The 14857-nt window shown below is 38.0% G+C and overlaps 1 long non-coding RNA gene across 1 annotated transcript in view; it reads left to right on the top strand.

The window, feature by feature from the left end:
* The window catches only part of LOC118160961, a 19374-nt gene extending 4859 nt beyond the window's left edge, over positions 1 to 14515 (top strand). The window contains exon 3 of the long non-coding RNA XR_004747776.1: positions 14395 to 14515. This is a non-coding gene — a long non-coding RNA (uncharacterized LOC118160961). The remainder of the gene's footprint in view (positions 1 to 14394) is intronic.
* The last annotated feature ends 342 nt before the right edge of the window (positions 14516 to 14857 follow it).

The raw sequence follows: 14857 nt of genomic DNA, 5'->3' as shown, positions 1-14857 counted from the left end.
CCTTCCTCCCTCACTCAGTCCCTCCCTCCCTCCCTCCCTCCCTCCCTCCCTCCCTTCTTTCCTTTCCTTCTTTCACCAGTGGCCCAAAGTCTCATTTTTCAAAAACTCTCCAAACCCCCACTAGGATTTTTTTTGCCTCAAGAAATCTTCCTCTGAAGCTGCATCTACTGGAATGGACAGAGGTCCAGTGAGCTCATCCCAAGCATCAGAAACTGTTGTAACTACTCATTTAACTAGTTGTGAGAAATTTTTAAAGCTCAGGGGTAGTCAGACTATCTCAGAAGAGCCAAATGAACTATTTGCCTTAGTGTTTGCTTAAACTCTTAAAAAAAAAAAGAACTTGAGGAACTATCTCAAGCTGTGCCAAGTTAAATTTCTCAAACTGAAAAAGTTTTAGACAAATAAGTAAAATGGATAGTAATAAATAAAATAACTATATAATATTCAAGCATTTTAACTTAACTTAAAAATGAAATTGTCAATCAGTCACAATAGTAGCTAATAGTAATGTAGGTGTGTAAATTGTTCCAACATTAGGGGACTGTAAACTGGCAGATGACAAGGGAAATCTAGAGGACTATGGACTGCTGACTTTGATTTCTCTATTTGGTATATAAAAATATAATGAACAACAGTCTTAAGTAAATAGAATTCAATAACACAGTCTCTCTTGTGCCGATAGAAGAATATGACATGGCAAAGAATTAGCAGGGTTTTCATTTAGGGAAGTCATGCATCACAAATAACGTAGACTTCTCTGAGGAAGTCAGTGGTATATGAATGCAATTACCAAGTTGATCTATGTGGATTTCCAAATGGCTTTTGACATCACCCGTCATCAAAAAGGTTTCAGAAAACTAAGCTGTCTTGAGATAAACGATAAATTACTTTTGTGGCTTCACAAAAGCAAATATGATAGAAAATACAAAGATGAGAAAATGTGATTATGTAGTTATGTGAAAGAAAACAAAAGGTACAGATAACCTATTCAATATATTCATAAATGAGCTAGAAATGGCAGCAGATAGAGAGTGACAAGATCTGCTGCTGCTAAGATATTATCCAAGGTATTCAATTCTCAGATTTACTGCAAAGAGTTACTGAATGACTGGACAGTAAAATGGCAGATGAAATTCAAGGTCAATATATGCAAAGAGAGGCACATGGAGAAACACAATATTAATTGTATATATGGAGTGATGGGTCCTAAATGAGCTATTGCCTCTCAGGAGAGAAATCTTGAGATTATTGTAGCTGGTACTAGTAAAACAGCAGTTGCTCAGCGATGGTCAGAGGAGCAAAAGCATGATAAAAATAGTTAAGAAATGAAATGAGAACAAGATATAAAATATTATCGTACCACTTCATACAAGTTTGGTGTACTACATCTTGAAAGCTATGTATGGTACTTATGTTTCCTGAAAAGGGGAATGTGAAAAAAAAAGGTCAAGGAAAGATAACCACAGCAGTGGAATGGCTTCTTTCCAGGAAAAACACTTAGGTGGGAAAAGAGATGACTAAGCATGATATGACATATATATATGCAAATATAAAATCATGAGCCTAATGAAGAAAATGTACAGAGAAAGTTTATTCCTATTTCTTCACCAAACATTATATAAGGAGCAAGAAGTAAAAATAGCATCTGGAGACAGAAAAAAAATAAAAACAAACAAATCATACTCCGTGTATGATTGACTTGAAGCACTCCTTATAAGGGGATGCTGTGGTGATTAGAGGTACAGCTGGGTTCAGAAACTGCGGAGAGGTCTGATGTGAGCTATTAAACACCATGATGCATCTCATGAACTTCAACTGCACATTGTTAGGGTGAGACAAAGGTGGAGATACCATACAGTACTTGACTGGCCTTTAAATATTTCCTAAACCACCTGCCTGCCAGTGGCAACAGACTCTGGGGGGAGATGGAGCAAGCTGGACCTTTCTTCTCATCTGCTACAGCTAGGTTTTGTTCCCTATCTCTTATTATTTATCTTCTGATAATACCAAGAGAATATCTTTTTATTAGGCTCTCTCCATGCACAGGGTGAGTGTTTCTTCTTGCCATGAAGCGCTTACTTGAAGACTTTGTTAAAACAAAGATTTACTATAAAAGAGTTTGCCTCAGCAAGATTATATACCTTGTCCAAGGTCACATAAAGAACCTGTTCCAATGTCTTGATGGTAAGATTGCTCTTGTGCTCCAAATGTCGTTAGGAAATATGTCACAGACTTTAGTTATGAGCATTTTTAATTATCTGGGCCTTGCTTGGGTTCATTATTCTAAGTCATTTAGGACCATGGTCTTATTAATTATACAGCAACTTTCTGTATCCTATGATTTAATTATAGAATATTACCTCATTAAAGGCAACAAAACTGATAAAAATAAAGGATTATTTAATACACATAATTGAATCCTTCAGCTTTTAATCAAATAAAACATTATTAAGTGAAATGGAAGCACTGTCACCTTAACAGAGGAAAAAGCAGAGAGGAATGAACTAAAAGCGGAATCTATGAACTTAAAACTGTCATAGAAGATTGAGAAATTGGAAATCTCATGAGTGTCTACGTGTGGTATCAGAGTCCTGGTACTGCTGGGACAGGTTCATGCAAGTGCCCAAAGTGGACATGGGGCAGGCATGTCATCTCTTTCCAGGATCTGCTCTGCACAATCTAGTACAAAACTGAAAAGCATGTTAGTCATTTCACAGGAATTTCATCTGTGTAATGTGTTTGGTGGTACTTAATTAGAAAAAATAATTCATCGGTGTTTTAGATTGTTCACTAGGCAGAAAGAGCTGTTACAATGTATTTTCAGTTCTTCTTGCTCTCTCTTATTTTCCAATTTTTTTTTTTTCTACTCAAGTTAGCACAGACTGGTTAGGGTCACATAGTATACCACAGTTTCCTTATGTATTGGGTTGACATGGCAAGGGGGCTGCAGAGGTGGCCTCTTTGAGAAGAGTCCAGAAGGTGCCCAATGTCAGACCAGAGCCAGTTCTAGCCAGCTAAAAAAGGGACCTGCTGCTGGCCAGAGCTGAGCCAAGGAAGCGACGTTGTCTGTGCCTCTGTGAGAACATATTTAAGAAAGGGAAAGTACTGCTGCACAACAGCAGCTGGGAGAGAGCAGTGAGAAACAACCCTGCAGACCCCAAGTCTCCAAAGATAATACCTTTACTGGGGCTTGGTTGATGAGGTGGCAGGTTTGAGGGATGAAAAGCAAAGAAAACTTTGGGAACTGCATGGTAATTAATCCCAGCTGTGGTTCTTAGACTGATGTCTGCAAACTGCCTAGAGAAAGTTATTTTCATAGCTTCACATCTGTTTAAGTTTTAGGTGATCAGACTTTTGTCTTTTAATAAAACAAAATTACAGAAAGGAGATAGAGATTCTTTTCACTGCAAGACAATAAAACTGTAAATAAGGATACTATACTTTTCACCAACCCTAATTCAGCAAAACAAGCTTTTTGCTTGTTGTAGAATGTACTGAATAGCACAGCTGTACAGGAAAGGGGGAGTGTTCCTGTACAGCAGTCTTGTTGAACTGGTGCCTTGTGCAGCTGAATAGTGCTTCAGGCTTATGAATTTGAACAGATATGATGGCTGAAATGCTGCTCCACTTCTAGGTAATGACAGCTTTTCCACTGCCTTCAGTGCAGCAATGATTTATTTTAGGCATTAAACTTAAAGCATTAAACTTTAAGCATATAAACCTCTTTTCAAATGGAATCATTAATTATTAAAACAATGTCAAATCAACATTTGATATGGGAGTTCCAAGATATATAAATATGAAATGTACATCTAACTGAAATATTTAATATTGCCTTGATTACGTTAACATAATGTTATGTTATGAATTATGTTACTAACCTATGCTGTGATTTTAATACTTTTTTTAAACTTCAAACATTCAAACTATATATATATAAAAGATTACGTCATTTTAATGGCATAAATAATATTTTTACCTGCAATTTGTTCTGTTCCTGTCTATAATTATTATGGGTTCTCAAAATTTTGATGCAATCATTTGTCAAGTCTAAAAAGGCCAACTAGAGTACATACACAATGAACCAAATTAGAAATAAATTAAGTCCTTGATTGCTTGTCCTTCTCACCGCTCCCTGCTCTATTGCATTTATCACCGTTAGAAAATATAAGCAGTTATTCAGAAAAAGGAGTCACCCTCCTTATCTTTGTGCAACTTTGGGTAAATGTAACTGACACACAGTTTAGAAGTGAGTTTTCTGCTCTGTGGAGAGGTGAGTGAAATCATAAACCTTAGAAGGCCCCTGCAGAAAAGCAATTGGGGCAAAAAGAATATGCACATTGTTTCCTTAGTTAATTTTGAATGTGTTGCGATAAATTATTTTCTTGTTATGAATATTAGAGGTGTTGTAATGATAGCACTGCTGGAGCTGTGTTTCACTAAAATCGTCTAGGCACAGTCAGAGGACAAATGAAAGGACAGTGGAGAACTTTCCAGAATAATACAATTATCTCCCAGAGTGAAAAAGGGCTGTGGAAGGATGAAATATAAACATTTTCTGATGCTGTCCTGATGTGTCATATCAAGTAAAACAATGACCAGTTTTTAGTGGTTGGTGACAATGGAGGACAGGTAAGCATGTCATCCTTGAAGGTAGCTCCTATGAGTGAGATCTAAATTTAAAAATGTTAGTGTCTCTTCTGGAAAAGTGTCCCTTCTGACTTCAAAAGTTAAATAATTATATATTATTGAAGATCGCATTCACTTAATTCTACTAAATAAATGGTTAAATTGCTTGTTATGAATAAAGTAATGCCTGAGTTGACACCGTTAGCAACTTGATCTTTATTAATCCAAGTGCAAGTTATATATTTACCAGCACTTATAAAATTAATTTTCAGGATGTGAGTGGACAGGCAGTCTGCTCTGTATGATTTTGAATCTGATTGTGCTGGTTTTTCTTCTTGGTGTTCAAAAAAAATAATAAGTGATGACACAACTTCTCTCAGCCTCAAAACACACACTAATATCTTATGCTCATATATATGTCAATGTGAGTTTTTGTATATTCTGAGTCCACTATATGAATTAGTTAAGAAACACCAAAGAATAAATAATGTCTACGCACAAGGCTGAGCTAAGCATTTATGATGTGAAAGACAGTCAAAACTGATGTGATGATGCTCAACCTGTTGTGACATGCTGGAATGCAAATGGGACTGCAATTTCTTTTAGTACATTTTTTTTTTTTTTTTTGGAGTTTTTGCAATGTCACTGAAGTGGCTGATTGGAAAATTATATCTAGACTACCTATACTAAGTATAAAAAAGACAATCCTAGCCTACCACTTTTTATGAACTGAAATACAGAACAGCAGTCTTGAAGAATAGGTAGGACAGATATTATACTTTGCTCAAGGCCAGATGCAAAAGTAGCAAAGTGAATAATGAAAAGTAGAGTTTTAAAAACATGGCATTTTATTGCCTGCAGTTGCCAGGCTGTGCAAAACTGTTTCAATTATATACTTGCCCTGCTCAGTGAAAAACTAAGTATTTAACCGAATGACCATCAGAGCTCTGTTCACACAGCCAGTCATCTGAAAGAAAGGATACCTGTAAGCCTAGATGCTGAAGAGTGCGATCATCTGTTATGCTCTGACAGCAGGATCCATGTTCAGGCGCGTGCGGCAGTTCAGACAGGGTAATTAGCCTGAAGTATCTTGTAGGAAATGGTAAAGTGCTCTTCTGATTTGGAGGTTCAGTGCCTGCTGGAAAGCTGCACTAACTCAAAAAGTAGCGCCGTACTGGGAAAACAATTATTTCTGACTGAAGATGGGCAGAAACTTTTAGACAAAATTGTGTTTGTCAGAACTTGCTAGCCACTGTTGATGTGGAAGCTTCTTTCTGCCAAATGGGCTCTGTTGTGGTATTTATTTGCTAGAGTTTTAAACTTTTCCATTTTTATTTTATTTTGTTTTATTTTATTTTATTTTATTTTATTTTATTTTATTTATTTTTTTTTTTTTTGCATTTGACAAACTAAAAATTCTGCTGCTCTGGTTCAAAAGAACAATCAAGAACAATAAACTAATTTAGAAAAAGAGTTTACAAGGAAATAAAAATATTAATTTACCTGGACTGTTTTCACTTCCTGACTTTTATTTTTTTATTTTTCTTTGCTTCTCCTATTATTACTTTGACATTTTGAAATCAGAGCAGCACCTTTTTTTTTTTTTTTTTTTTTTTGTACTAGCTGAACAACTTTGATAGCTGAGCATTTTGGGGTGAAAGAGAAATTCCCAGAAAATACTGCAGGTAGGATGCTTCATGCTTTGCTTTCCATGGCATGCAGAGGAGAACACTGAAGCTGCGAAGGGTACCAGTCTGTCTGAGCAACTGGGGAAGAACAGTATCTCTTAGATATCCATCCCACAGCCTTTCTTTTTCTGAAATAGTGATTGGAGGGTTCATCCTTTGATCTACCTTTGGCTCGGGGGATTGCTGACATCTTTTCTTCCTGATCTCTCTTCTTTGGATCTCACCTGTGGTGGCAGGGCTAGACTGGGGGCTGTGGATGCAGGTGCACAAGGAGGCCGTTGAGTGGTCTGGTGCTGGCCACAGCCATTTCCAGCCTGGTCTCAGACCCTCATGGGGCTGGGCAGGCACTGAGAGCTGTGGGGGCAGAAGAAATGGGAGAGATGTGGGGAGGGGATGGTGCAGGGGACATGGCTGCAGGCCCGATGCCTAGAGGGAGGCTGCTCTGAGGAACTGAGGCCTGTGAGCAACCCATCCTGAGGGAGCAACATTCCTAAGGGACTGTGGCCTGGGGGGACCCATTCTGGAGCAGAAGAGCAAGAAGAAGCCAGGAGCAGAGGAGGAGAGAGAGCAAGAAGGAAGGAGGAGGAGCAAGGAGAGCTCTGTGCAGTGACAGCACCCATGTCTGCTGCCTGCTGTCCCACCCCAGGAAGCAAAAGGGGCTGGGTGCCATATACCGTGAGAGCAAGGGAAGGTGCCGGTAAGGGAGGGAGGGAGGAGACAGGTTGGACTGAAACTGAGTATGGGGAAGGGGAAGGAAAGATTTTTTTCCTAAGTGTTTGTTTAGTTGTTTGTCTTCCTGTTTTTTTCTTAATACTCAAATCAGTAATTAAAAGTTGATGTTAATTGGCAATAAATTAAAGTAAGTGAAATTCCCTAAGCTGAAACTGTTTTGCCCATGATAGGTCCTTATCCTGAAACATTTGCTTCTGGTGGCATGACTGAGGAGGAATTTCTGTGATGAAGGAAGCAGGATTTCAAATGACCATAAAAATATGGAGCCTTGCCAGATGACAGTCTCGCTGGTCTCAAGATATGGATAGCTACATTCTTCCTTCTCCTTCCATCCTGCCCCTTTCCCTCTCCTCAGTTCCCTTTCTCTCCCTGTTAGCGAAGGTAGCTCCCCAGAAGAAAGCAGCTTTGTTGACAGGGCACAGAGCAGACATGCAAGAATGAGAAAACTTCTTCAGAAACGATACAGTGGAAATTCTCAAGGTGTTGAAGGACTATTTCCTTGAAACTATTACAGTACGTGGGGTTACCTTTAAGGATGGCTGAATGCTGCTAGTGTTGTACAAAGAGTTTTGCATCTATTTAAACTACATTATTAAAATAAATGTAAAGTAATCTACTATAACACCTTGTCCTTTTTTTGTACTGAGTACACTTGGCAGGGGAAAAAATGATGCACTTATTTGTCTGATGAATAAATGGTAAAATAAATCCTTGTTATGAAGCTTGCTTATATAGGTCTGTTTCTGATATTAAACCACTATATCTTGTCTCTAAACTACATTATTCCCCAATGCAAACAGAAATTTTCACAAGGAGGCATTTCATACTACACATTTGAATTTATATAAAGTAAGGCATACAGTGTCCAACATATATCAGTAAAAAACTTTGAATTATATTTCTTAGAACTAGGTCACTTAAAGCATTCATTTTAGGATGAGGGTATGTATGTTCCTGCATATACTGGCACCTTTAGTTGAGAGAATGAGAATATATAGCTGTGTTAAAGAGATACTTGTCAGGCAAAATAATGGCATATTGTTTTTCTCTGAGTTAATGTTATAATTACTCATGGTTTATATGAAGCTGTCTGTATTACACACCTTCTCTGATATTGCTATTCACCCTGTAGGCACCCCTGTAAGTTTACCCACAATGTCAATTAGTATCTTGGTGGGGGTTGGTTGTTCTGCAAAAAAAGGGAGCTGTGCTGGTAAATGGCCTCCTGTGTTGCAGAGTTCAGGACTCTTCTACTGCAGATAGCCATGCTATATAGCATCTTTTTTTTTTTTTTTTTTCCCCATCTTATCATTCCCTATATGAAATCTGTCTACCTTTGCTGGAAGATGTTCTTCAATGTCTACTTCCAAACTTTATTTTACTTCAAAGCATTGCAAGTGAAACCAAAGCAGTGCCTTGTACAGAGCCCTAATGTTTCCATGTTACTGAAATATTTCACCTGAACCTCTTCAAAGGATCACATTTGCATTTTTCATGCCTCTATTACAGAAGTAGTCATTTTAGTACTGATTAATCAGCAAATGGAAATGCTAATAAAATACTAACTTTGAGGAAGTCAGATTTTTAAGAAACTAATTTTAATAAAGAGTTAATTTGGCCCTTCTGATATTTTATTTTATTTTATTTTATTTTATTTTATTGGTGCTAGGTACAGACAGTGCTTGGTAGCAAAGCTCATACTAACTGGCTGATCTCTGTGAGGAAGTTCAAAGTCTGGAACTTTTCCTTTGGTCTGATTGATTATTGCCTTGCTGTAAGGCATGGGGAAAATAAAAAAGAGAGAATTCATAGTTTTATGTACTGTGCATGTGAAAGAAGACATGCTGTCTCTGAGAAATGCAAACTCAACCTCTAGCCTTAGTAGACCCTTCATATTTAAAATAATCTATTTCCTGCTTTTTACTTTTGCTTCCACTCTTCCACCGAGAAGTGCAGCTAGGTCTGTACCTGAACACGCTTAGCTTTTGCTGAGCCACCTGATTTTGGGCACTGCATGTGGGAATGTGGTAATGAGATACAGTAGGTAGGTGCAGATCATGCAGTGAGGAAGGACTCCCTGTAAATTTGGACTGAGATGAATAAATTAGAGGCAATGATGTTAAATTTGTAGCTTGTGACCTATTTTTCCCTTGCATTTCACCAAACAAGGGGATAGCTGAGGAGCCTTCTCCAAGCTTTAATGAGCCCCTACCTTTTCCTAGTTGAACTTTGAATAGAAGGAAGCATCCCAGTGAATAAATGAGAGAGTCAGGTTTAACTAGACTGTGTGAATGACAAACTCTTTTCTAGTATGACTAGTTTTATAGATCTGTTGGGCTGAAAATTCACTCACACTGACATAGAGAAGTCCAAGTGACCTCATTTTACTGCAGAAATGGCTACAGTACCATAAAGGCATTAACCTCACAGGGATAAGTTTGACATCTGCCCATTACACAAGGCTAGGTATCTGTATATACAGATACCATGGAGAATATCTCCAAAGCAGAGGTAGAACAGGGATGTCCATTGGCAGGGGTAGATAAAGCAGACTTTTCAGATTTAAAGAAACTTGGGATGGACTTGTTGCCATCAAACGTCTCACAGTCCAGACTGCTGCAGAGGCAGCAGACAATGAAAACAACAAATAGTGTTTTTTTTTTTTTTTTTTTTTTTTTTTTTTTTATGGCATTTGCCATCTTTTAGAGATTGCTAGAGGGTTATCGTGAGAGGCAGGGTTTCAGAGGTGTTCTGGGAATCACATGTGATGTTGCAGATGACACATCAGAGCCTGGTGCAGAGACTCCAGAACAAAAGGAAAAGCCTTTTCCTTGTTTCTTCCTGGTTTCTACCTTTTTAGGCTTTCTTATTCTCTTATAGAAGGGCAAAAGTAAGACTGAACACACCTATTGGTAAGCAACAGAATCCAGAAGGAAATTAAGTCAAGGCTCCACGCCAGTGCTCAGCTCTTCACATCCAGCATCACTTGCTTGGTGTCAGACATAAAACCACAAAAGAATGCAGAGGGGATGAGACTTCCAGCAGCGGCTTGATGACAGATAGTTGGAAGTGGTCACTATTAACCTTTTGAAGTTTCTATTTTTGCATGTTCATTTTTTTTGTGATATGAGTTTCTTTTGATGTCACAGCTCAGCAGACACTGTCCTGTTTGTAGGTATATGTTTTCCTATTCCCTTGCAGCAGCAGAGACCATGGCAAGGTCTGAACTGGGATGAGAAGATCCATCTAGCTCAGGGACTTGAGGGACACTAAGACAGCGGACAGGCAGTTTGCTGAGCTGCTCTGTGTACTTCTTGGCTCCAACAAAGAGCTGAACCTTTCCATTGCAAATGTGCATGAAGAAAATTTCTATGAGGGAAGATATGACCATACTTTGGGAGGATGGATGTGATCAGGGGTATACATTCAGCTTAGTGAGGAGAATACAAACTATAAATAGAAGGTAGGGTGATTATGTTTAGGCAGCTTACTACTGACTATATGTTTTGAAAGTGGAAATTCACCTTTTGCTTGGCTTATGGAAGAAATACAAAACTTTGTTGTTGTTCTTTTGCATACTTTTTTTTTTTTTTTTTTTTTTTTTTTTTTTTTTTTTCTGTCTTACTAACCTTTCCTGTCAGAGGTATGCAGGCAAACAACAGAAAAGTTTGCTGCATCTTTTCCTAAGTCCTGGGAAGATTCACATGTAGTTCAATTTGAATTCAAAATACTGATTCTTCTGGGAAAACAGGGCAGTCCTGGACTGAGATCTTAGTTACAGTCATTCCAGTGGTAGCATCACAAACTTGCTTTCAAATTTTTCCTGGGTTACAATGTATGATGCAAACAGGCTCTTGAGGCCTGTCAGAAAGATGCTCATTATTAAACTATATTAACATAATACATCCTTTTAAAACATCAGCCAGGTGATTAATCCAAATGGCACTATGCAAATAGTTGTTTCTATCTTTTCCTGTGGTGCCCACACTTTTGCCTTCAGGGCTGTAAATAACAATGTTTCTTTCTTCCTTCCCATTGAAAGGGCAACTCTTCTTCCAGATAACGTGTTTCTCAACAGTGGACAAGTGAAAGTCTGAACTGGTCCTCTGAATATATTTAAAAGTTGCACATGAAAGAAACCTACGTTGCAAAGGCATTTGATATGAATCACAAGCTTTTGAGAGGTGGAATAGGCCAGAGCAGTTACAAATGAAATTCAATGCATGAAAGAAGTCAAGAGTTGTAACATAAAAATAATCTTCTACCCATTCCCTTTCTGTCACATTGATTGCACTCCTTGAATCACATGCCAAGCACTATATACCTTCACATTGTTGTTCTCTTCACTGAAATTTCAAAGCTTGCATTTTGCTCTCCACCTAGTGCCTATCCTCACTCCTCTGTTATTTTTACCATAATTGTTATGGTGTTAGCTCTGCTGGTCCCTTCAGAGAGCTGAGATCTGAATGGTGTCTGTATACACATTCAATATTTATATTTTTATCAGTAGGGTATTAGTTTTTTTTCTTTCCCTTGCTGTATCAGTCTAGAAATGGGAGGGATGTTTTTGCAACAGCCTTGGCTTTTCTCTTGTGTTGGAATTCTTCAGATTCTCTTTTAAAATATAATCATAATAGGGAATAGACTCCAGATCTGTCACTTGAATTATTTAGCCTGACACTTAACAAATAGAGCAGCTTAAGTTCTCCATGGAAGGAGTTTAGTTAAGAAGGAGGAAGCAAATCAAGTCAGTTGCATATCTAAAGTGTGAGCGCGCTACTGTGTGAACCCTACCACACTATCATGTCAACTTTTGATAGCTATTAAAGGAAGATGATATATTTTGTTTCAGCTTTGGTGATTTAGAAGGTGTTCAGAAGGTTTCCTTTCCCCTGCAAGCCCACATTATGCAGTCTTGTTTTTTTTGAAATCCAATCTGTCTGTGTCAGAAGCCCAGCAGTAAGTCTGCTTCTCTGTATGAGGGAAATTGTTTTCTACTAACTGATGACCTCAACGTAGCAGTTTCTTTTCCAGCACATCAAAGCTCACAGTCAGACTTGCTGCAGCAAGTGCACTTTTGAGTGGCTTTATGACATATAAAGACCCTCTTTGGCATTCATACTGTGCTTCTCTATTGTTTACAAGCTAGCAGTGAATTATTTATGGAAGTTGCTAGAGATATGACTCTCTTTTTACCCAAAAGCTGTATTTTATCTTGTGTTGAGATTTTATGTGAAAGCTATTTTGGGGGTTTATGTCCTCTTTATGTTTATTTGACAGGTTTTACAGAATCAATCCCTTATTTCCATTTTTATTACTGTTAAAAACCATCTCTGAAAATTATTACTAAATGCAACATGGCTTTAACTGAGCTGATGATATTTTTCTTTTCATTTCTGTTTAAGAATGATTTCAAAGACCGTACTGGACAAACTAACAGGAATATTCTTAGCAAAGGAGTAGCCATTTTGTTTCTTCAAATAAAGCTTAAAGTCATTGGTTCATATGTGCAAAGTACAGACCTTAGATCAGGGTCAAATTATGCTTCACTCTAACAATATTTGTAAGTTATGATATCAGACAATAGTTTCATTGGCATAAGGTCAAACTGTTACTAGTGACCAACGTGAAAGCTTACTGATTGTTTGCTCTATTTTGTAGAGTTTTGAAGCATCAAAAACAGGCAGAGTTACAGAAGTTTGATGAAATTGATCTTATAAACTACTTCTATAATTTCAGTTCTGGAGGACCGAACTGTAATTTGGTATTTTATTTTCCCAATTAACAAAAGGAGGGCAAATGCTTTTGTTGCTCTTAAGATGCTATTTAGACTCTCAATAAATGCTAGGCTCAGAGTAAGTTCAGTTCAGAGAACAGAGTGATTCTAGACACTGGTGATTAAAACTGGCTGAGAAAGACCTTTCTTCCTCAGGTTCTTCACCCTATATGTATTTATCCTCTGGGTGATGGTACTGTCTAAATGTCATAATTAGGTTCTCAGCTGGAGGCAGAGCTAGGGATTTCTCCTGCTCTTCAATTCACATTCAGACATATATGTATAATTTGACATCAGCTCTCTGGAAATGGTGGCTCTGTGTCTCAATCTGTTTGTTTGAATTTAGGACCTGGAATGCTTGCATGTGTGCATTTACAGCCTGAGAGCCTAAGTAGATAAACTTTGGATTCGTTGCTATGATCGGTGGCTATGCTGCCGATATTTTGCATGGCTTTTTAAATATTTTTCACAGAAAAGTGATTTTACATGGAAGTATATGCCTCATGGACTAAAAGTTAGGGTACTTCAGAAAATGGAAATGCCCTAGTGTAGGCATTTCTATATTTTTTTTTTTTTTGCAACATGGAACCTCTGGGTTTGTTTGGTAGTGGTGTAACTTGCACATCAAGTCCCATGCTCATTTCTCCTAACTTCATGAGTCTTTGGAATAGGCGTGTAGAGCTTAAATACATCTTAACTTCCTTTACAGTTAATGGTGAAAAAAGACATTACTGGGCAATGAAATTTCTTTGACTCCAAGACATCTGCTGTTCTGAGCAACAGTTGAGCTTTTGCAAGGTAAACGTGACATGATCACACGATTCATGTTCATGGCTGACTGGATCAAACTTATTTGGGGTTGGTAGAGCTTGTCAGTTTAGAGAGGTAAAGCTTCCCATGGGAATTGTTTTGAATATATAACATCGTATTTGCAGAAAAGGGTAGGACCGTTAAAAATTTCTTTCATGTAATTGTAAGAGAGCTGAATTAGCTTTGAATGCTTTTGTATATACTATTTTTAGTACCAGCTGTTCCTCTTGCGGGTTAAGTATTTATGTTGGCAGACTCTTGAATCTTTTCTTGGAGGAAATATATGATCTTCTGAAACATTTCATGGCTGCCAGATTTTAATCCAAAGGGCTCAGATGAGTTGCCTAAATACAGACACTTACTTTCATTTGAAATGCCCCAGGGCATCCCTGACATCTGAATGGGGCTGTCAGATAGTACACAAGAAAGAGGTGAGATACATACACTGCTGGAGCAGCAGCTGAAGGCCAACCAGAATACTCTGGAACTTCTCAAATGGCATTAGATATCTATGTTTACAGTGTGAATTATGTCCTAGTTTCCTTCTGTGGTTTCCTTCAACTCACCAGTTACAGTACTTGGGCAAAAGGAATTTGAATCAACTTCTCTAATTATTCTTGCTGTAACGGATTCCTAGTGGAGAAAGTACACTTTTCACTTCTTGTCACAATGTTTGTGATGTACTGTTTGACTTACAGATGTCTTGCCATGTATTAATATATATCTTAAAATGGAACCATAGAATGGTTAGGGTTGGAGGAGGCCTTTAAGATTATCTATTCCCAATCCCCCTGCCATTGCCAGGGACACCTTCCACTGGATCAGGTTGCTCAAAGCCCCATCCAACCTGGCTTTGAACACTTCCAGGGACGGGGGATCCATGACTTCTCCAGCAAAGTTGTTCCAGTGTTTCACCACCCTCATAGCAAAGATTTTCTTCTTAATATCTAATATATGATCTAAATCTACATATTTTTTTCATAATAAAGCATAACATCTCTTCAGATTTACCCCTTGTTACTATAACATCTCTCCATCTCCAAGATAATTAAAGTCTAGACTGTGAGCCATGGTCCTATTGTCAAGTAGGACCCTGACTCTCAAAATCCGAAAGACTATGGAGCCTGCAAAAAGCAGATTGGATTCAGTCAGTGACTGGAAGACCTATTTTCTGCTTGAGTTAGGAGTCAGCGTTGAGACATGATGGAGCTAAAAACAAGGA

Source organism: Oxyura jamaicensis, chromosome 1, assembly GCF_011077185.1.
Source record: "Oxyura jamaicensis isolate SHBP4307 breed ruddy duck chromosome 1, BPBGC_Ojam_1.0, whole genome shotgun sequence".
Taxonomy (NCBI): domain Eukaryota; kingdom Metazoa; phylum Chordata; class Aves; order Anseriformes; family Anatidae; genus Oxyura; species Oxyura jamaicensis.
This window is presented reverse-complemented; position numbering and strand designations above follow the sequence as displayed.